The 21681-nt window shown below is 44.0% G+C and overlaps 2 long non-coding RNA genes across 2 annotated transcripts in view; both read right to left on the bottom strand.

The window, feature by feature from the left end:
- LOC143959428 (uncharacterized) overlaps positions 1-2023 on the bottom strand; it is a 35123-nt gene extending 33100 nt beyond the window's left edge. The window contains exon 1 of the long non-coding RNA XR_013270227.1: positions 946-2023. This is a non-coding gene — a long non-coding RNA (uncharacterized LOC143959428). The remainder of the gene's footprint in view (positions 1-945) is intronic.
- Positions 2024-9409: 7386 nt separating this feature from the next.
- Positions 9410-21681, bottom strand: part of LOC143959427 (uncharacterized) — a 55759-nt gene continuing 43487 nt past the window's right edge. The window contains exon 2 of the long non-coding RNA XR_013270226.1: positions 9410-9654. This is a non-coding gene — a long non-coding RNA (uncharacterized LOC143959427). The remainder of the gene's footprint in view (positions 9655-21681) is intronic.

Here is a 21681-nt window from a genome sequence, read left to right as displayed (position 1 = left end):
CGGTGCTGGTGTTAGAGCTTTATGTCACGCTGCTGATGTCAGTGCTCTCTATCACGGTGCTGCTGTCAGTGCTGTATATCACGGTGCTGGTGTTAGTGCTTTATGTCACGCTGCTGATGTCAGTGCTCTCTATCACGGTGCTGTTGTCAGATGACTCTATCACGGTGCAGGTGTCATTGCTGTATGTCACGCTGCTGATGTCAGTGCTCTCTATCACGGTGCTGCTGTCAGATGACTCTATCACGGTGCAGGTTTCATTGCTGTATGTCACGCTGCTGGTGATCATCTCCTGCACCCTCTTCTTTGCCTAACCTGACCTTCCCTCTCCTCCATTGCCTTCATGCGCTCCACAGTCCTATATTGTCACAACAATTTCCCATATAAAAAAAAGAATGCTTGTAGTTGTCGATCCCAGATTCACCTCATACATGTGTTATGTCATTGGTCATGTGGTGGGACTATGTTTGCACAGCTATCAATTATTTTGTGGCTGCAAATTTGACATGTAGGTTTGCAAAGTTCGCCTCCCATTGAAGTCAATGGGGCCCGCCGTGAACGTTCCGGTTCGCGAACTATCGGCCGCGTTCGTGGTCCGCGTTCGCGAAACGTCCCGTCGGAAGTTCGTCCATCACTATTCACCAATAGGTGGGGACTCTCATTCTGCCAGTTCATTTTTAGGATTCATACTTATTGACTACCATGAGGCTCCATAGATTTATTGTCATAGTGCATACACTAGCATTGCCCTACAGGGGACATGAATTTATGTAAGGGCCTACCCTTAAACATTGACTGGAATATGCATGGCACCTAGACATTTACACTTTTAGTCTTTCCTTTGGTGCACATATTCTACAACCTTTCCTCCGTTGAATAGTCCTTTCCTCGCAGAATGTAGACACTGCATGCAAAACATAAAATATTTCCGTTCTGTTCTGTACTTACACATATTCAGCTGCCTCACAAAACTTGCCATGTTATTGTGCTTGAAGTACTTGGGTAGAACTTCCTTTGCAAACCTGCCTTGGTCAAAAACATGAAAACTGGTGCCATTCTGCAAGAGAGAATTTGGAATATATTTAATGGTGCCGGGAACAAAATAATCTGAAACTGAAAAGAATAAAAGAGTAGTATTCCCTACTAGAAAGGAGGTAGGCCGGCAATACAATAGAACATTTGAACCCAGGGGCAAGGGCATTGCACAGCAAACTGTGAACATATTTATTGATGAATAAGTATTAATTCCACGCTAAGGGTCTATAATCTGAAATCTGGCTGCTGCCTTACCTCAACTTCCCCACCTGTAGGTGGAGTCTATAAAGGTAAGTCTAAAAGAGAGGTATGTGTGGTGCTGCCCAATACTAGTGTCTATTTTATTAAATAAATAAATTCATGTGCATGGTGCCTTTAACTTAGTGCTAATAAAACTATGTGTTCTAACTGATTTGTGTCACTTATTTATACCATGTTACCCTTTTAGTAGCTAAATAAATAAATAGCTAAATTGAGTGAACAAATTTATGCCTGCTGTCCCTTTAAATGCTGCACTGAATGAAAAGTGTGTGTTGTTGTTCAAACTACATTTTCCCAGTTGTAACACATTTAATAAATACAATTAATACTGGTAAATGTTCAATATGAAAGTACTCTCATGCCCATTAAACAAAAACTTATGTACAACAAAACAATTTAAAGGTCCATAAAGAAATGTAAAAATCATTAGTCCATATAAACTCTTCCAATCCAAAATGGATGGTGCTTAAGCATTCATGCATGTACAAGCGGCTGGTGAATAGGTGAAATCACTCGTGCTCCCCCCTCCAGGTCTGTGCTCACCACCAGATGGTTAAGCCCCAACAGGGGTCAAAGGAACCAAACATACTGTAGATGCTCCAAATCCCTTTGGATGGTATCTGATATCTCATCCTCCTCTTCACAGTATATAGTCAGTGGATGTGCTCATATGGATGGGTGAACAGAAAACGCATCTCGTAGCGTAATTCAGTTTTTACATTTATTCTTATAAAAGACAAAAACTCACTTATATGAAAGAGGGAAGATAAAATGCATGCAATATACAATGTGGCCAGGATGCCCTGAGGATACTGAAAGTGCCGCGATGACGCTCCAAGCCCTGCCCTACACGTTTAATCAGAGTGACGCTATAAGGAGCTTGTGAGATAGATTAAAGTAATAAATGGGTTTACACTAGAGTTCTCTATTTTATATTTATATATATATATATATTAAGATGCTGTGCTCTCAAGCGGCACTTGATCTCCTGGAAGCGGGATCTCCTCCTCTGTACGTCGCTGGAAAAATCCTGGAACACTGCCACCTGGTTGTTTTCCACTTGAATATTTCTCCTTTCTCTGGTTAATCGCAGGATTTTGTCCCGGTCTCGGAAGTTCAAAAACGTAGCTATAAACGTGCGGGGAGGAGCTCCGGGCGGTAGGGGTCTCATCGGAATGCGATGGACACGTTCCACCGCAAACATAATGGAGAATACCTTCCTGCCATAGGTCTTAATCAGGAGGGATTCCAGGTATTCTGCTGGGTCTGTACCCTCCACTCTCTCCGGGAGACCAATGAATCTGAGGTTGCACCTCCTCAAGCGGTTCTCCATATCATCTTGGTGGGAGTGCAGTTGTTGAATTTGCCGCTGCATATCCTCCGTGGCGTGTCTCAACGGGTGGATGAGGTCCTCCGCCGTCCCTATTCTCGTTTCTGTTTCTGTGACTCTGTCCTTTAGTTTGGAGAGGTCTTGTCGGAGCAGGAAGATGTCAGTCTTTATATCATTAATTTTGGCCGTCAGCGTACCCTGCAACGCCGCTATGGCGTCTAACACCTTGGCTGTATCAGGTGCATGTTGTCTCTCACCCGCGCAAGTGCCCGCGCCATCTTCGGCCTGTTGCTCCGGTTCCAGCCGGCGGAACTGAGCCAGTTTGTCCGTGGTCCGAGTGTTTCGTTTCGGCGGAGACATGTTCCCCGTTTGGTCCACTCGGGTATGAGGCAGTATGTGGTGTCTTACAAAGACCAATTAACGTGCAGGATAGCGATCAGGAGAATCGGCGCTGGGAGCTCACTCTACCCATGTCTTACTCCATTGCTGGTCAGGCCACGCCCCCCGCCAAGCATAGGTTTATATGAGCATCATCCGTAAATGTGTGTGATGCATAATGATGAAGACTGTGAAATGATGGTGTGGAACCGGAGAAAAAAAAGCAAGAAAACGAACTGAATCATGAGAAAAGATCATGTTATGAAAAAGTGAAAATAAAAATGGAGCGAAGAAAGTAAAATGGGCAATAAAAATAAATGTCAAAAGGGAAAACGTGATGTGAAATAAAGTGTTTTATATATGAAAATATTTGTAAAAAATATAAGTAATAAGTATGTGTTGTGTAAAAACAAAAACAACAACTCTGTTGTCCTCATCAGAAACATCATGTAGGACATGTCCTACATGTAGGATATGGACAGCATATAGGGGAAAAAGTCCCTAATATTTCTATATACTCCATGACGTAAAAAAAAGGGAGGTAAAAGAATGGGGAAAGAAATGGAGGGGAAAGGGAGAGGATGGGGAAAGTGTGTGTGTATGTGGGGGGAGAAAGAAGGGGGGGGGGGAGGGAGGGGAAGGAGAGAAAATGGAATATATACGGGGGAGGGGATATCATTCATAATAATGACTGACTTTGTACTCATAATTTAATGCCTTTGGAATACATGTGTCCAATTTGAATATCCAATACACTTCTCTTTTGCAGAGCAGAGGAAACCGGCCCCCCTCAAGCAATGGTGTCCACACATTCTATGATTTGAACTTTGAGGGATCTGGTGTCCAAATCATGTCAGAATCTGAAATGTCTAGCAAGATTGATATTTTTGTTTATAATGAATAATTGTTTGCACAAGAGATAACTGTATGAGGAGTTCCAGTAAAACGTCAACTTGAGCAACGGGTAGCATTAAACTTGAAAAAGCCTGTGGTATGCAGTCAGGTATGCATGGGTTGTTTAGACATGCTAGGAGAGATTAGATTGCCTAATGTTAGAGTCTTCCTAACTACGAACTTGATTTCTTTCGATAGAAAGGTCTTAAATCCAGGATCTTCATGAAGGATGGGTAGGTATTTGGAAATGATATGCTTTGTTATGGTACTGGTTACTGTAACATGTTGAAAAAAAACAAAGTTGCAATACTGTCTGTCATGATTTTGTTCTTCCTCTCTTCTAGCAGGTTCTGTCGAAATAGATTAGTAACAGATTTGTGAGCTTTTTTGATTACGTTTGTTCTAGCCACGTTCGTGGAACATTGCTTCCCTCTCAAAATCCCCAGCTGAAGAACAATTCAGTTTTAAACAGTTTTAAACAAATAAATTGACATTTCGATATAGTATGAATAACATGCCCAGGGTGGCAGCTTTATGCATAAAGTATTAAATTCTTCGATGTTGGCCTTCTATATGCAGTTCCAGTTACTTGATGTTGTTGAGCATTTTTTTTTTAATTCTTTATTTATAATTTCCATTTTCTACACATAAAAACAAGAGCGTATCTGACATTATACATAATAAATTACATCAGTTATATATCAGCAGTCCCCTCCAAACCCCGCCCCTGTCCCACCATCCCCCCCCCCAACCCCCGCACGTCTCCTCAGTTCTATAAACTCACCTAGTTGACCCCTCCTCTCACGCTACATACTCTTTCCGGTTCTAATTTTCTCAGGTTATCTCCCACACATAACTCCAAGAATTTTTTAAACAATCCCAGTCTTTCCATTTATCTTTTCTTTCCTCTACCTTTCCCTCCTCCCTCTCTTTGTCTTGTTCCCTCTCTATTTTTTGAATATAATTAACTCCCTTTATCCACTTGCTTATCTTTGGGCTTTCTGGTTTCTGCCAATTTTTTGGGATCAATCCCTTCGCTATATTTAACAAGATTGGCAACAATGAAACTTTATATGGCCCTATCGATCTGTCCGTCCCATGGAACAGACAGACCCATGGGTCATAAAGGATAGATTCCCCTCTCTTTTATCAATGCTAAAATCTTAATCCAATAATCTTTTATGGTGGGACATTCCCACCATATATGTAACATTGTACCTGCCATTTTGCACCCTCTCCAACATTCAGATGATGTTTCAGATTGATATCTACTCAATCTATCCGGAGTAAGGAACCATCTCGCCAGGCATTTATAGTTAATTTCTACCGTCCTCGTATCCGGTGCCATTTCATGTACTAATCTCCATATTTTAACCAATCTATCTCTATCATACCTCGTGCCTATTTCCCTTTCCCATTTCTTGATACTTGGAGGGGCATCCCCCTTCTCCTCCTCCACCACAATTTTATATATTTGAGCAATACTATTTTTTATATTCCCCTTTATTATCATCTTTTCCATTTTTGTATATTCCTTTTCCGATCTAATTGGATCAGGTAATTTTTCCACAAATTTTTCCAGCTGAATGTACCTCCATGTATCAAGTCTCCACCGCTCAGTATCGCCTTGTAATCTTTTAAAAGTATGTATTTTGCCTTTATCTATTATGTCCTTCACTTGGACATCTTTTTTAATCTAATTTCCCCCCAGCTCCCTCGTCCCTGGTGTAAAAAAAACATTGTCTTTCAAATAAATTAGTGGGGAGTTGTATTTCCAGTTTTTTTGTGCATGTATCCTATCCCATATTTTCAGTGTATTATGAGTGATTTCATGAGTGTTCTGTCCTAATTCCCTAGAATGTGGTGGATTCCATACTATGTGACCCAAATGTGTACTACTCATGTTGAATTCTATATCCCTCCATCTTTTGTTGCTATTCTCCATTGTCTATTCAACCAACCGTGATATTACCACCGCGTAGTAATATTTTTTAAAGTCTGGAACAGCCAGACCTCCCTTTTTCTTACTTTGACACAAAACGGCACCCGTGATACGGGTTTTTCTTTTTTTTTGTTATACCATATATAACGCGAGATGATACCTTTTTAATGTTGTAAAAAAACGATTGCGAGCTCCTTATTGGGAGCATTTGATATTTATAAAGGATTTTGGGGTTATCATCATTTTTATCGCATTTATGCGACCGAACCACGAGAGGGGGGCGGACGACATTTTATTTACTTCTCTCCTTGTCTTGTCCAACAGCGGGATATAATTTATTAGATATATTTTCCTCAGAGTATCAGTTAATATAATCCCCAAATACTTTATGTCCTGTTTCCAAATAAAATGGAACTCTTTTGCTAATCTCTTTTCTTCTATATGGTTTATATTAATATTTAGTATTTCTGACTTCGTGGGATCGATTTTGAGATTGGAAAGTTCTCCGTAATTTTCTAAGACTCCCAGCAAATTAGGCAGCGATGTCCTAGGATGTGAGATAAAGAGAAGTACATCATCAGCGAAAGCTGCTAGTTTATGCTCCTCTCGGCCCATCTTATCCCCCTTATATCCACACTATTCCTTATATAAGACAATAAAGGTTCCAATGTCAGTATGAACAACAAGGGGGACAAGGGGCAACCCTGCCTTGTTCCATTACTCATCCTAAAGGGGGAGGACGAGTACCCGTTTACCTTCACCCTTGTCTGAGGGCCCCTGTACAACGCTTTAATCCAACTAATCATCCCGGGTCCCAGCCCCATCATCTCCAAGACTTTCCACATAAAACCCCAGTCTACCCTGTCAAAAGCTTTTTCAGCATCAATAGACAGGAATAGACTGGGGTTTCCTTCGCTCTTAGCTGCCTGTATTAACAACAGGGCCCGAACTCCATTGTCCCGGCCCTCCCTACCTGATATAAATCCAGTCTGGTCCGGATGGACCAACTCACTCTTCCTCTCCTTCAATCTGTTCGCTAGAATGCTTGGTTGGAGTTTAGTATCTGCGTTTAATATCGCGATCGGCCTATAACTAGAACATAATTTATCATCTTTCCCTTCCTTTAAGATTAGCGTTATTGAGGCGAGCAGCGCATCTGACCCCATATCGCATTCTTTACCCACAGTATCTGCATAACTTCGGGACCAGAATGTCTTTAAACTTCTTTAGGTATAAAGTCCTAAAGCCATCCGAGCCCGGGCTTTTGCCCGGGGGAGATTTTTTTAGGACTTCTTTCTCTGTTATTGGATTATCCATGTACTCCCTATCATACTCCGATATTGTATTTAACACACAACTCTCGTAGAAATCCCGTATCTTTGCTTCCATTATCTGTTCTTCCACTTTCTGTCCCTCCTGATTTTCCTTCCTTACAGTATACAGGGCCTCATAATAATTTCTAAACTCTTGTGCTATCTCTTTTGTAGTATAAATGGGATCTCCACCCTTATTCAGAATTTTCTCAATATAATTGACCTCTCTTTTCTTCTTCACGGTCCTGGTTAATTTTTTGCTGGGCTTGTTTCCCCGTAAGTATTGGTTCCGTGCTAACCTATTAATCTCTTTCCTGGCCGCCTCTTCCATGATGTCCTTTAATTCTTCTCTTTTACTGACCAACTCGTGGAAGACTGCCTGTGAAAACCCCCCCTATTTTTATGTTGTAATTCTAAACCATGAATTTCTTCCGTAAGTTTTTCAATATACGTTTCTCTTACCCTTTTTTTTTTCTGGCCCCTATGGAGATAAGGATCCCTCTTATATACGCCTTAAGCGTTTCCCAGAGAATATTGGGCGCTACTTTACCCATATCATTAGTTGAAAAATAAAACTCAATTTCGGTCTCTTTATCCAATAATAGACTTTCATTAAGCCGCCATGTATATGGTATCCTTTGGATCCCCGGGGTCCCCATCTCCATAGTGACCGGGGCATGGTCAGATATTGATATTATTTCAATCTTAACCTCCTCCAATACTTTGTGTTCAACAAACAAGTAATCCAACCTTGAATAGGTCCCGTGCACAGGGGAGAAAAAAGTATAGTCCCTAACACCATCATGTTTTTTCCTCCAGACGTCCATTAGTTGGACTTGATGTAATTTTGCTTTTATCTTTTTAATTTGTGCCTTACTCCTCCCCTGTGCATGCAACGTACTATCCAGCAAAAGGTCCAAACCAGAGTTTAGGTCTCCCGCCAGGACCACCGTTCCCGTCCGGAATCCCTCCAATATGGTCAATATTCTATTAAAAAATGTACAGGGTTCTTGTTTGGGCAGTATACATTGACCAGGGTATATATCCCTTCTCCCATTTTACCTTTAATGAACATATAGTGCCCCTTCGGGTCTATCCTTCTATCTAGTATCTTAAATTTAACCCTTTCCGAAAATCCAATTCCCACCCCATTTGCCCCCCTTATTGGTGAGTCCCCATAGAACCAGGTAGGATAGTCCCTTGAATGCATTTTAATATTTGTCTGCTGGGTTAGGTGAGTCTCTGGAATAAAAATTACATCTACAGCTCGCTGTTTAATTTGGGGATTTTAAATCTCTTCCCATACAAACTCAATCCCTGCACATTATATGTCATGTATTTTAGCTCCATCATCTACCGGGTTCTATGTTGGGTCCGGTTACTCTAGGGATTCCCATTCATTCTTGTCCTTCTACATATTTATCTGAGATACGTGCATGCCCCCCCCCCCCCGACCTTCCCACGACCATTCCGGTCATATATCTCACGTTGGGTATCTAAACTCATACCCACGGAGACACCTATTCCTGAGGGTGAGACTCAGGCCCTGCCAACTTAACTTTCACCCCCCCCCCCCCAGAACCTCCCCCTATTTACCAGGAGAGATCCGTAGGAGCCCCACTGTCTTTTCGGAGCTCTTCAACCATTTCCCCCTGCTCTCTCGACAAGCTTGTACACAAATAACCCGTGTCTCCCCCTCCCCCCGTCCCCTTAAAAAGGGACAACAAAGACACACCTCTCTTACCCGACTCGTGGGGCACACCTAAAAGGCTTGTGTCGCTCGCCACGCTTCGGGCACGGCCTCGCTTTGCTCGGCTCTTTTTTATTCTAACTATGTCCACTTGGATGGTGGGGCTAGAACCTGGACTCACGACGCAGGCGCCGTTCATCTTCGGATCTTTTCAGAATCTGCTTGTCATGTGTACTGCGAATGCGGACACTATCTGACAGGACACCGCCGCAGCCTCTAGTGGGAAAAAAGATTTAGACCGGGACATTTCCCAGGAAACTGTAAGACCGGGACAAAGGTCTAAATCCTGAGAATTTCCCAGGACAGTTGGCGAGTATGCTCTTCTGGCTTGTAGCATGGATGGGACATTTGGCTGAGACTTTCTCTCTCTCTCTCAATTTCCTGGGTTTCGAAGCCAACAACTCCAGGGCAGGAAGTGCATACATAATATATTACACATGCATAAAGAGAGCATTCCCTAAGACACAAAGTTCAATAGGACTTTAATGGTACCACACCAAGAAAAAATCTCCAAGTAAAAAACAACTTTTATTGTCTATGTTCAGTAAAAATATCCTAAATAAGGCACCAAGTTAAACACATAATACAAAACTGTACACTTTAAATCAAGGTGAGGACAATTATACAACATGTTATATAAATGCCGTCATACATTTTTAAAGATTCCACTCATAGCGTCTTGAATATGTTCTCGACACGTTTCGCAGGGCAGAGTCTGTTTCTTCAGGAAGACAAACTGATGAAGTAGAACTGTCTAAAGACATAAAATATGGGCATTAACTTCTTGCAAAACAATTATGAAGAAAGTATACAGTGCATGTATAAATACAAAATAATATGATTGTCACAGTGGTAACAAAAATGTGAAGGACGACCTGCTGTATAAGGACTGCAAGATGCTGATATAAATATCTAATGCTCAACAAACACTCCTATAGAGTTTGTATGGCATTAGTGTGGGCGTCAGACCGGCATCAATGAGCTTTAGTCTGGGCATTTGACAGGCATTTTACAAGCATTAATGAGGAGTTAAAAATGCTCCCCAAACACCCTATGGGCAGTTTTGAAGCATTTGATGAACGTTAAAACTGCTCCACAAATGCCTATTCCATTACAGTAAATGAACAAATCTTAATGCCCTGCAACCGCCTACCAGAGCATTTACCATAGACTTGAATGGGGGGCGTTGAAAAGGCTTCAAACACCTCCTGACTCGACATGAGGCTTCAATTTTGAAGCAACAGGATGCTAACGCTTAGTGTGAACAGCACTATATATCTATTGTATCTTGTGCATAGGCATTTGGGGGGCTTTTTAAAACTCCTCTCAAACACCTGCTCTTAATGCCAGTGTGAACTCAGCCTAAGGCAAATTCAGGTAAGTACACAGCTTAAAAAAAAAGAAAACATATATGGGCTGGCCCAAGACATTGTGCTGCCTGGGTCCAGGAATGAAATGCTGCCCAGCCCACCTACCCCCCCCCCCCCAAAAAAAATCCCACCCACCAAAAGCCCCCACAACCATTATTTTATATCATGGCAATGAAAATTAAAATGTAATTTATCAGGAAGTAAGATTTAAATGCAACAGTGGTGGGGGAGTTCAATCAAATGCAATGGTGGTTGGGGGGTTTAGACACAGGCAGGGGAGGCGGGGGGGTTTAGGCACAGACAGGGGCAGCGGGGGGGTTTAGACACAGGCAGGGGCAGCGGGGGGGGGGGGGTTTAGACACAGGCAGGGGCAGCGGGGGGGATTTAGACACAGGCAGGGGTAGCGGGGGGGGTTTAGACACAGGCGGGGGGGGGGTTTAGACACAGGCAGGGGGGAGGTTAGACACAGGCAGGTGTGGGGGGGGTGGTTTAGACACAGGCAAGGGTGGCAGAGGGGATAGACACAGGCAGGGGTGGCAGAGGAGATAGACACAGGCAGAGGTGGCAGAGGGGATAGACACAGGCAGAGGTGGCAGAGGGGATAGACACAGGCAGAGGTGGCAGAGGGGATAGACACAGGCAGAGGTGGCAGAGGGGATAGACACAGGCAGAGGTGGCAGAGGGGTTAAGACACAGGCAGGGGTGGCAGAGGGGTTAAGACACAGGCAGGGGTGGCAGTGGGTAAGAATCAGGCAAGCACCCTGACTGCCATTTGGTATCAGGATGAAATCAGAAATCATTATCAGACCCTACGCTGGTGCAGTGGGTTCTGGGTTCCTCCTGGTGTATGACAATGCCCGGCCTCATGTGACAAGAGTATGCAGCCAGTTCCTGGAGGATGAAGGCATTGATACCATTGAATGGCCCCCACAATCGCCTGACCTAAATCCAATAGAACACCTCTGGGACATTATGTTTCGATCCATCCAACACCGCCAGGTTGCACCTCAGTCTGTTCAGGAGCTCAGTGATGCCCTGCTCCAGATCTGGGAGGAAATACCCCAGGACACCCCAAGACACCATCTGTCGTCTCATTAGGAGCATCCCCAATGTTATCAGGCATGCATACAAGCATGTGGGGGCCATACAAAGCAATGTAAGGGGTGTGATGGGAGATCAATTCACTTTGGTGAGATTTCCTGTTGCCTCTCCCAGACAAAATATGAAGGGAACATTTTCTTAGTAGCAAACTTTTAGAAAAAATACCAGATATGGGTTAAGTACCCATTCACATCGTTGTCACTTGTCATACGAATTTGACAGATCCAAAAATCGCATGACAAGTCGCACCTTGTTGACAATGGAACTGATCGAATGGGTGCGTCTTCGACTTTGAGGTGCCTCGCCGATTTGAAATAGAAGTTCCTGCACTATTTTTTGCGATTTCAGTTTTGCACTTGAAGTTGCGATGACCTGCAGCTTTGAAATCTATTTCAAAGTTGGATTCGGTGTGTGAACGGGGCCTTAACCCTTTCCTACTCCATAAAAAAAACCAAAAAACGACCTTTTACTTTTGCAAACACTATGGGTCGATTTACTAAAGGTAAATAGTCTGATCACTGTGTCACTCCTTAGCTTACTGAATGTGGTGAAGCTCTGTTGACCTCCATAATCCAATCATGTGAAAGTATAAATACTGATTTTTCGATCTTCTTTGCACAGATTTTCACCACATTCACTAAGCTAAGGACAATTTCCCCTGTAAAGTCACACACAGTAAATTCAATTTCTGGGGATGTTTTGTACTCGAATGGTGTACTGAACTCCTCCAACATTCCATCCTGCAGGGGAAGAGGTCTGACTGGCAATTTTAGGGGAAAAAAGAGAGAAGACAGGCGCTAATCACTAGAAAGGGTTTCGGCGCTGATTGTGTGTTGAATCGCGGGAGCCACCACTAAAGGCACAATTGCCGCTAGAAATGGCACACTCAGTATACCTGCGTGCCGTTGTCTACAGTGCGTGCGCCATAGACAGCGTGACTGTCTTTTCCACACGGTTTAGGAGATATTTCTTGCACCTACAGGTGAGCCTTAATCTAGGCTTATCTGTAGGTAAAAGTGGTTTGTAAGGGTTTACAACCACTTTCCACCAAATCCCGTACCTGTACATCATTTGGCTTCAAGTGGTTATATTGGGGTGATATGCAACTGCAGACATCACCCCGGTACCGTTTTTTAGAGCCAACCGTCACTTCCTTGTAATAACAACCGATGCGGCTAAGCAGCGGAGAGAACGTTCCCCCCTCCCCCGCCTTCCGCAGCTCGCCCGTCCCACCAGGAGGCCCAAGCGACCAGCCGCCACGTCTGCCGGCAACCCGGACAAAGCTGGAATCGTCTTTGATCGGGTCTCGTATCTAGTAACCTGGAAGTGATGGCATGACATTACTTCCACTTTACTGGAGTCTTAACCACTTGCCGACTGACTCACGCACATATATGTCGGAAAAGTGGCTCGTTACCGCAAAATCCCCTTTAAGAGGCCGCATGCTGCACCACTGGGGACCCGATGCACGTGGCCGGTGGGCACAATCGCTGCCACCCACGCACGATCACAGGCACGAGTGCCAGAACAAGGATTTGTGTGTGTAAACACACAAATCCCCATTTTGTCAGAAGAGAGACAGATCGTCTGTTCCTACTAAGGCGGAACAGCCATATGTCTCCTCCTCTAGTAATTCCCATCCCCCATACAGTTAGAAACCCACACAAAGAACACAATAATCAGTGTTTTTTTATAACATTGATCGCTGTATAAATGCCAATGGTCCCATAAATGTGTCAAAAGTGTCCAATCTGCCCACCGCAATGTCGCAGTCCCATAAAAAATAAAAATAAATAAAAATCGCAGAGCACAGCTATTACTAATAAAAATAAAACATAAAAATAATACAAGCATTTAAAACCACTGTTGTTGACATTTGGAATGCTTTTAAGTGCAAAGGAGGACCCCAGATCCCCCCATAATAATACCTGACACATGCCTATTGGTGTCATAAAGGATGTTTACATTCATTGTGACGGCAACATAAGTGATTTAAAAAAATAATTTAATTAAAGCGACGGTGTCAAAATAAAATAGTATAAATAATTAGAAAAAAAGCGTACGTTGGTCCTGAACACACACAAAACAATCATTCCACACGTGGGGAATCGCTGCGAACGTCAGATCATGGGCAGGAATTCTAGCACTAGACCTCCTCTGTACATCTAAAGTGGTAACCTGTAAAGGCTTTTAAAGCATTGCCTATGAATAGTAAAATTTATGTTGTTTGTCGCCGTTGTGCGGGCGTGTGCAATTTTAAAACGTGACATGTTTGGTATCTATCCAATCAGCGTGACATCATCTTTTATATTTAAAAAAAAATTGGGTTATGTATTGTGTTTTTTCACAATAAAATGTAAAAAGGTGTAGTCTCTAACCCCCCCCCCCCCCCCAAAAAAAGCTGCGTTTGAAAAAACGCTGCACAAAAACCATGTGACATAAACAATGGCAAAACCCACCAACCTCACTGTGCAGAGACGGACCCCTCAGAGTCCCACTCTCCTCTATGGGGAGATTGGATGAAAACGGACCACCTCTCCGCCAGATGGATGGTGGTCCTGGATTTGGTGGACAGGATCAGATTGGATATCGGCGGATGTCAGCAGACGTGTGTCCACTAACATCCACCATTCCATAGAGGTGAATGGATGGTCTGATCAGATCCACCTGAATAACAGACAGGCCGACCTGATCGCACAGCCTGTGTGAAAGGGGGCTTAAAGTCACAACAATATCCTCCTTATTGAACAAATTGAATCCATACATATCCCCCATTTAATCACTTCAGTCCCGGAAGGATCTACCCCCTTAATGACCAGCCCACTTTTTGCGATACGGCACTGCGTTATTTTAACTAACAATTGTGCGGTTGTGCGACATTGTACCTAAACAAAATGTATGCCCCTTTTTTCCCCCACACATAGAGCTTTCTTTTGGTGGTATTTGATCACCTCTGCGGTTTTTATTTTTTTCTCTAGAAACAAAAAAAGACCAACAATTTTGAAAAAATATATATTTTTTACTTTCTGCTATAAACATATCTAATCAAAAAAACAACATTCATCAATTTAGGCCAATATGTATCCTGTTACATATTTTTGGTAAAACAATCCCAATTAGTATATATTGATGGTTTGCGCAAAAGTTATCACGTCTACAAACTAGGGGATAGATTTAGGGACTTTTTTCTTTTTTACTAGTAATGGCGGCGATCAGCGATTTTTAGCAGGATTACGACATTGCGCTGGACAAATCTGACACTAAGGCTGCTTTCACACTGGGGCGGTATTCAGTGCTAAAAATAGCACCTGTGTAATGCCTGAAAAAAACCGGCCCCTTTAACTCCAGTGTGAAAGCCGGAGGGCTTTCACACTGGAGCGATGCGCTGGCAGGACGGTGAAAAAAGTCCTGCTAGCCGCATCTTTGCAGCGGTGAAGGAGCGGTGTATTCACCGCTCCTACCCATTGAAATCAATGGGACACCGCGGCAATACCGCCGGCAAAGCGCCGCTGCAGCGGCGCTTTGCGGGCGGGTTTAACCCCTTTTTGGCCGCTAGCGGGGGTTAAAACCACCCCGCTAGCGCCCGCACACTGCCGCTAAAACGACGGTAAAGCGCCGCTAAAAATAGCGGCACTTTACCGCCGACGCCGCTCCCGCTGCACTGTGAAAGCAGCCTAAGTGACACTTTTTGGGAACCAGCGACACCAATACAGTGATCAGTGCTAAAAAAATGCATTGTCACTGTATAAATGACACTGGCAGGGAAGGGGTTAACATAAGGGGCAATCAAAGGGTTAAATGTGTTCCCTAGTTGTGCTTTCTTACTGTGTGGGCTGACACTAGATATAGAGAGAGATCGGTGTTCCTGATTAGTAGGAATCACACATCTCTCTCTTCTTCTGTGACAAAACGACGGACTGCCTGGTTTACAAACCACCGTTCTGTTGTTCCTCTGAACGATCGCGGACCCGCTGATTAGGTCCTGCTGTGTCCAATCACAGTGGGAGCGGGTTGCACGCACGTGCCCCAGACCAGGAAGTGCAAACAAAGTACAGGTATGTTGTTTTTGTGCAGCCGGGCCGCCCTGCGGCAGTAAATGTGTGGTGGGCCATTAAGTAGTTAATGGTCCTGGGACATTTTTCATGAAATTATTTCTCATTGTGTGTTTCTCTGCCTCCTTACCATCCTCATCCTCCTTGAGCTCCTCAACCTCTCCTTTCCCCCTCACACCCATTTCTTTTAAACAAGCAGTGCATATTATATTAGTTGCAATCATGTGTGAGCAAAAAATAAAAGAAAAGAATTTGGAGGGGGCTGAGAGCCATAGAGGATATTTTTTGAGTTAAGAATACATATTTGAAAAGATGGTTTTAAAATCAGAGTTTAGTGTCGCTTCTAAGTAGGACTGGGGAAAAAATCTATTTAAATCTTGAATCGAGTTGAGAGGTCAAATCGATTCAAAATTTAAAACAAATTGATTGTTTTAGATTTTTTTTTCACCAACCCGCCAGTCCTGAGGTGCTCCGGACAGGAGTTTTTAGGCGAGGCCATGGCTTCAGGCCTAGTCCACAAGGCAGGAAGCCAAGGACTAGGCCGGAGCCTCGGCCTCGCCTAAAAACTCCTGCCCACAGCTCCTCAGGACTGTCCATCAAAAAAAAACAAAAAAACAAACTTGATTTGAATCGTGAATCGAGTTTTTTTTTTTTAAATCGCCCAGCTCTACTTCTAAGCCTCGTACACAATAATCGTTTTTTTTTTGTTCTACGCGGCGGGCTAAACAAAGAAAAAAAGAAAACTGACAATTCAGGGGGAGCCGCTGTACTATCAATGCAATGTTAGTACGGCGATCTCTCCTGCTGTGTGATTCTGTTGTGCCAGGGGAACAGCCCACCCACCAGAACACTCCGGTCAGCACTGAATGGGAGTCGCTCAGCAGACCTCTTTCAGTCATAACCCTTCCAGAGAAGCTGGCTAAAAGAACGGCTTGTCGGATTGGCTGCAGTACACACGGGCCGAACGAGCCCGACATTCACCCGTGTGTACGAGGCCTCAGAGTCCCCTTCCCATCCAAGTATGAAATCATTTGGCTACAACACAAGCAGTAATACAATCATTGCATTTTTTTATTCAAAATTATTATTAATATTAAACATTTGAGAGTCTATTGTTATTCTCTCTATTGTTAATAAGAGAATCCATTTATAGTAGAATAAAATCCACCAGAAAAACTGAATCTGAGCTTTTATACAATCGACCCGTGATAATGCGATTCTATTACCCTACTGTGCAAATGAAGACAATTAGAGAGAATAGAGCATTGTGCAGCACATGTCAGAAGAAACATGCAATAATAATTCTGCCCATACGGCTTCAGTTCACAGATAGGACAATTAGGGCCGTTCACACCACAAAAACACATTCCAGATCTGTTCCGGATGTGTTTCTGCATGTGTGTCTTTAGTGCATTTTTGGATACATTCCTGATGCTTTTTTTTTCTTTTTTTCAGTGTAATGGGATCCGGTGCGTTTTTGATGCACTACAGTGCATTTTTCATGCATTTTACCGCGTTCCAGTACAGGAAAAATGCAATACTTACATTTTTTTTTCTGGAACTGGAGAGCCCCGGAACTGACCGCACTGGTGTGAAATATGCCATAGAAAACCATATAAACTACTTTCCATGCGTTTTTGATGCAGAAAAAAATGCACTGGACTGCATGTGGTGTGAACAACCAGCTATGAGTGACTCCTGTATTGTACAGCCGCTCAATACCTGGGAAGGGAGACAAGCACTATTGCCTGTTGTCAGCTGACATGGCAGAGCAGCTATAGGATCTGGAAGGATCCCGACCATATTGTTGGGATCCACCCAGCTGCCTGAATCTCAATCCACGAGTAAGGCCTGGTTCACACCTGTGCATTTTTTAGTGCGTTTTTAGTTTTGCAGAAACACACTACAGTATGGCTATAGTTCACATCCGTGCGTTTTATGTTACATTTCCTTATTTAGGGCCACATGCAGTCCAGTGCATTTTTTTTCTGGAATCAAAAACGCATGTAAAGTAGGTTATATAGTTTTTAACCCTTTCATGACTAAGTCTATTTTTGGCATCTTGTGTTTACAAGTTAAAATCCATACTTTTTGTTAGAAAATAACTTGGAACCCCCAAACATTATATATATTTTTTTAGCAGAGACTCTAGAGAATAAAACGGCGATTGTTGCAATATTTTATGTCACACGGTTTTTGCGCAGCAGTGTTTTAAACGCAACTTTTTGGCAAAAGGGACACTTTCATGAATTAAAAAAAAAAAACGAAACAGTAAAATTAGCCCAGTTTTTTGCACAATGTGAAAGATAATGTTACGCCGAGTAAATAGACACCAAACATGTCACACTTTATAATCGCATGCACTCGTGGAATGACGATAAACTACGGTACCTAAAAAATCTCAATAGGCGACAATTTAAACATTTTTTTACGGTTACCAGGTTAGAGTTACAGAGGAGATCTAGTGCTAGAATTATTGCTCTCGCTCTGACGATCGCGGCGATACCTCACATGTGTGATTTGAACACCGTTTACATATGTGGGCACGACTTACGTATGCGTATCGCGGGGATGGAGGGCGCTTTAAAAAAATGTTTATTTTTTTATTTATTTTAAAATTAATAAATTGTTTTTTTTAAAAAATAAAAATTTTGATCACTTTTATTGCTGTCACAAGGAATGTAAACATCCCTTGTGACAGTAATAGGTGGTGACAGGTACTCTTTATGGAGGGATGGAGGGTCTAAAAGACCCCCCATCCCTCCTTTACACGTCAATGTATTCAGATCGCCGAAAACGAAGATTCTGAATACTGTATATTTTTTTTTAAAACCGGCGCCATTGGCAGCCGAGTAAACGGGAAGTGACGTCATGATGTCGCTTCCGTGTTTACAATTAGGAGACTGGAATGAAGCCGCTTACTGCTTCATTCCAGTCCCTCCCCAGCCGCTGGAAGCGGCGGATGTGAGATCGGTGCTCCTGATTGAACGGGAGCACCGGTAAGAGCGGCGGGAGGGGGGGGGACGTCCCAATCCTCCGGCATAACAGCCGAGCGGCTTTTAGCCGCATCGTTTGTTATGGTTGGATAGCCGATCGCCCGCTCTGCAAAACGGTACCGGGATGATGCCTGCAGGTGCGGGCATCATCCCGGTATAACCCCCGGAAGCCGAGTACGCACATCTGTGTACGCTCGGCGGGAAGGGGTTAAGAAGAACACGCTGCATTTTTCCTGCACTGGAACACTGTAAAAAGAAACAAAAAAACACTGGAATGCACCTAAATGCACTAAAACACACATATCCGTATTTAGGGCCAGTTCATATCATAGAAACGCAGTTCGGATGCGTTACAGATCCTTTTCGGCATGCGTGTTTTTGATGCAATCCAGGTCATTTTTTCTACCTCTTTTTTCTTAACCTTAAATGTGTGTTTCAGTGCGTTTTTGGTGCATTTAGTTGCATTCCAGTGCGTTTTTGGCATGTTTTACAGTGTTCCAATATAGTCAAGTGCAGGAAAAGTTTTTTCTGGAACTGGAACACTGTAAAATGCACCAAAAACGCACTGAAACACATATGTTCTTATTTAGGGCCAGTTCACACCACATGCAGTCCTGTGCGATTTTTCCTACATCAAAAACGCATGGAAAGTAGGTTATATGGTTTCCTATGGCATAGTTCACACCAGTGCGGTCAGTTTCAGGGCTTTCCAGTTCCAGAAAAAAAAAAGTAGAACACGCTGCATTTTTCCTGCACTGATCTGTATTGGAATGCTGTAAAAAGCATCAAAAACGCACTGGAACACACATGTCCTTATTTAGGGTTAAGAAAAAATGGGAGGGAAATGCACTGGACTGCATTAAAAATGCACCAAAAACGTGCATGCAGAAAAGCATCTGGAACGCATCCGGACTGCGTTTCTATGGTGTGAACTGGCCGTAAGGACCTGTGTGTTCCAGTGCATTTTTGATGCGTTTTACAGTATTGCAGCACAGTCCAATGAAGGAAAAATGCAGCATGTTCTATTTTTTTTCTGGAACGCACTGGAAATGCAAGCACTGGTGTGAACGATGTCATTGAAAAGCATATAACCTACTATCCATGCGTTTTTTAGGCAGAAAAAAATGCACCGGACTGCATGTGGTGTGAACTGGCCCTTTACCATTGGTCATTGGATCCGACTACAACTGAGAGCAGTGAAGAATTGGGGTGAAGGGTGCGATGCCCCCGAGCATCCATTGGGTGAGGAGGGGGCATCCAGGGACAGAACAGACACAGACTGCCGAAGCAGCTCCGTCTGTCTGGAAACTCCCCAGGGGGTGGTAGGTCTGCCCACAGCTCCCCGGGCACCTCGGGCACACACTACTTGTTTGGTATATTGCACTCCGCTTCTCTGCTAAGGCAGGAATACAGAGGGGGGCGGTAATATCACTCCGCCTGACACTGCCGCACTATAGAAGCCGCATCGGCTGATGCGCCGGCTGTTCTCTGTGTGGCCGGCGTTTCCGCTGCCAATAAACAGTCCCACATCTGATAGTCGGCTCGGCAAGCCGAGGTGTCGATCAACCAGTCACTGTGTGGCGATCGACGGGTTGCCAACCCCAGCTATAGAGGGATATGCATTCTTCATATTTCATGTCTGAGGTTTACAAACACTTTTACCCCCCCCCCCATCATTAGTGGTCATGGAAGTGTCATGTGACCATCCCTGTATTAGGGGTCTGGGGCAGTGAAAGTCCCCTCCCCCTCCTATTTCTAGTCATAGCAGCCCCCTCTATGTATATGGGATGGAGGACAGGAAGTGTTACTGAATGATCACCATGGTGACCAGGAAATATAATGCAGATCTGAGGGCTGCTACTCTGCAATATATTACATTTGTTTTATATCATCAGAGGGGGGAGGGGGGTCAGCTTACACATTATAGGGGCCTCAAGTCCGCCCTCCCCTCCCCCACACCCCCTCTCTTCCAGCAATGATGAGGGGGATTAGGAGGCACAGACTGGGGGGGGGCAGATGAGGGGTGATGGGGGGCTCCAGCTATGTCTGCCCCCCCTCCCCCGGATATTATCACCTCTACAGCCGGCTATATACTCCCCATTACACCTCAGAGCTCACCTCACACCACAGAGCGCACACAGTACATTCTGTCAGACCTACCCCCCACCTACTTACCTCCCCCCCACCGCCTTCTCCTACCTACCCCCGGCTCTCCTCCCCTCTGTACTCCTCACCTGTAAAGCTCTGCTCTCCTCACTCACCAAAATTCCCGGATTGGGTGATTTCTTCAGCTTTCCCAGCAAATATAAACTCATAACAATTTCTCATACACAACCATTAGCCAAGATGGCGCCCAACTCCCACTCTCCTCACTGCACAGCCTTCAGCTGATTGGACAGGGACATAGTGGTATGCAAATTAGCTATGGGAAAACGGAGACTGCCACCTAGTGACAATTTTAAAGAATTAAACCCTTAAAAAACCCATTAGAATGTAATGAAATGTGAAATGAATGTAATGATATAAGATGTAGATGTGTACAGTGTTGTATGATGACATATGGGCAACAAATACGATGCTGTGAGGTCACCATAAGATGAATGATAGGCGCTTACTAGAGGGGGATGAGGCTGAGCCTGTCTCAGGTCACTTCTCATTACGAGTTGCTGAGTGCGGTTGCTCTGAGCTGTTGCTCTGCGATCTCACAGCGTTTGACTGCTTTTCCTTGTGACTGACTGCGATTTTATCGATTTTAATTGATAGTTATCGCTATTTCTACCATCTTATTGCTAATTATAATATTATTATTAATATTATAATTTTTTAGCCTTTTTCAGGTATAAAAGGCACCCTTATACCATCGGGATGCGTCGTCCTTCTCGTCCCGGATCCCGGCAGAGGCGTTCTCGTCAGGACGGCGGAGAGTCACCCATCGCCCATCGGACGAGGTCTAGAGCCCGTCGGAGGAGACAGGAGGACCATAGGAGCCGTTCTCCTAGAGACCGCGGCAGAGCTCCTCAACAACCCCCATCACCACCGCCACCCATCCAGCCGGGTGGTGAGGACCAGCTGACATGTTCCATTTGTTTAATAGATTTTCAAAATGGAGAAGACATTACGACTCTGCCCTGCAGTCACCAATTCCACCTGGAATGCATCCAGCGATGGGCGCAGCAGAGCAGGACCTGTCCTCTGTGCCGGGCTGCTGTTCCCCGACTGCCCCGCAGACTGCCCGCTGATGCCCCAATCACCTTGGAAGAAA

Source organism: Lithobates pipiens, unplaced genomic scaffold, assembly GCF_037356315.1.
Source record: "Lithobates pipiens isolate NorthernLeopardFrog02 unplaced genomic scaffold, aLitPip1_a1.2 Scaffold_74, whole genome shotgun sequence".
Lineage (NCBI taxonomy): Eukaryota > Metazoa > Chordata > Amphibia > Anura > Ranidae > Lithobates > Lithobates pipiens.
This window is presented reverse-complemented; position numbering and strand designations above follow the sequence as displayed.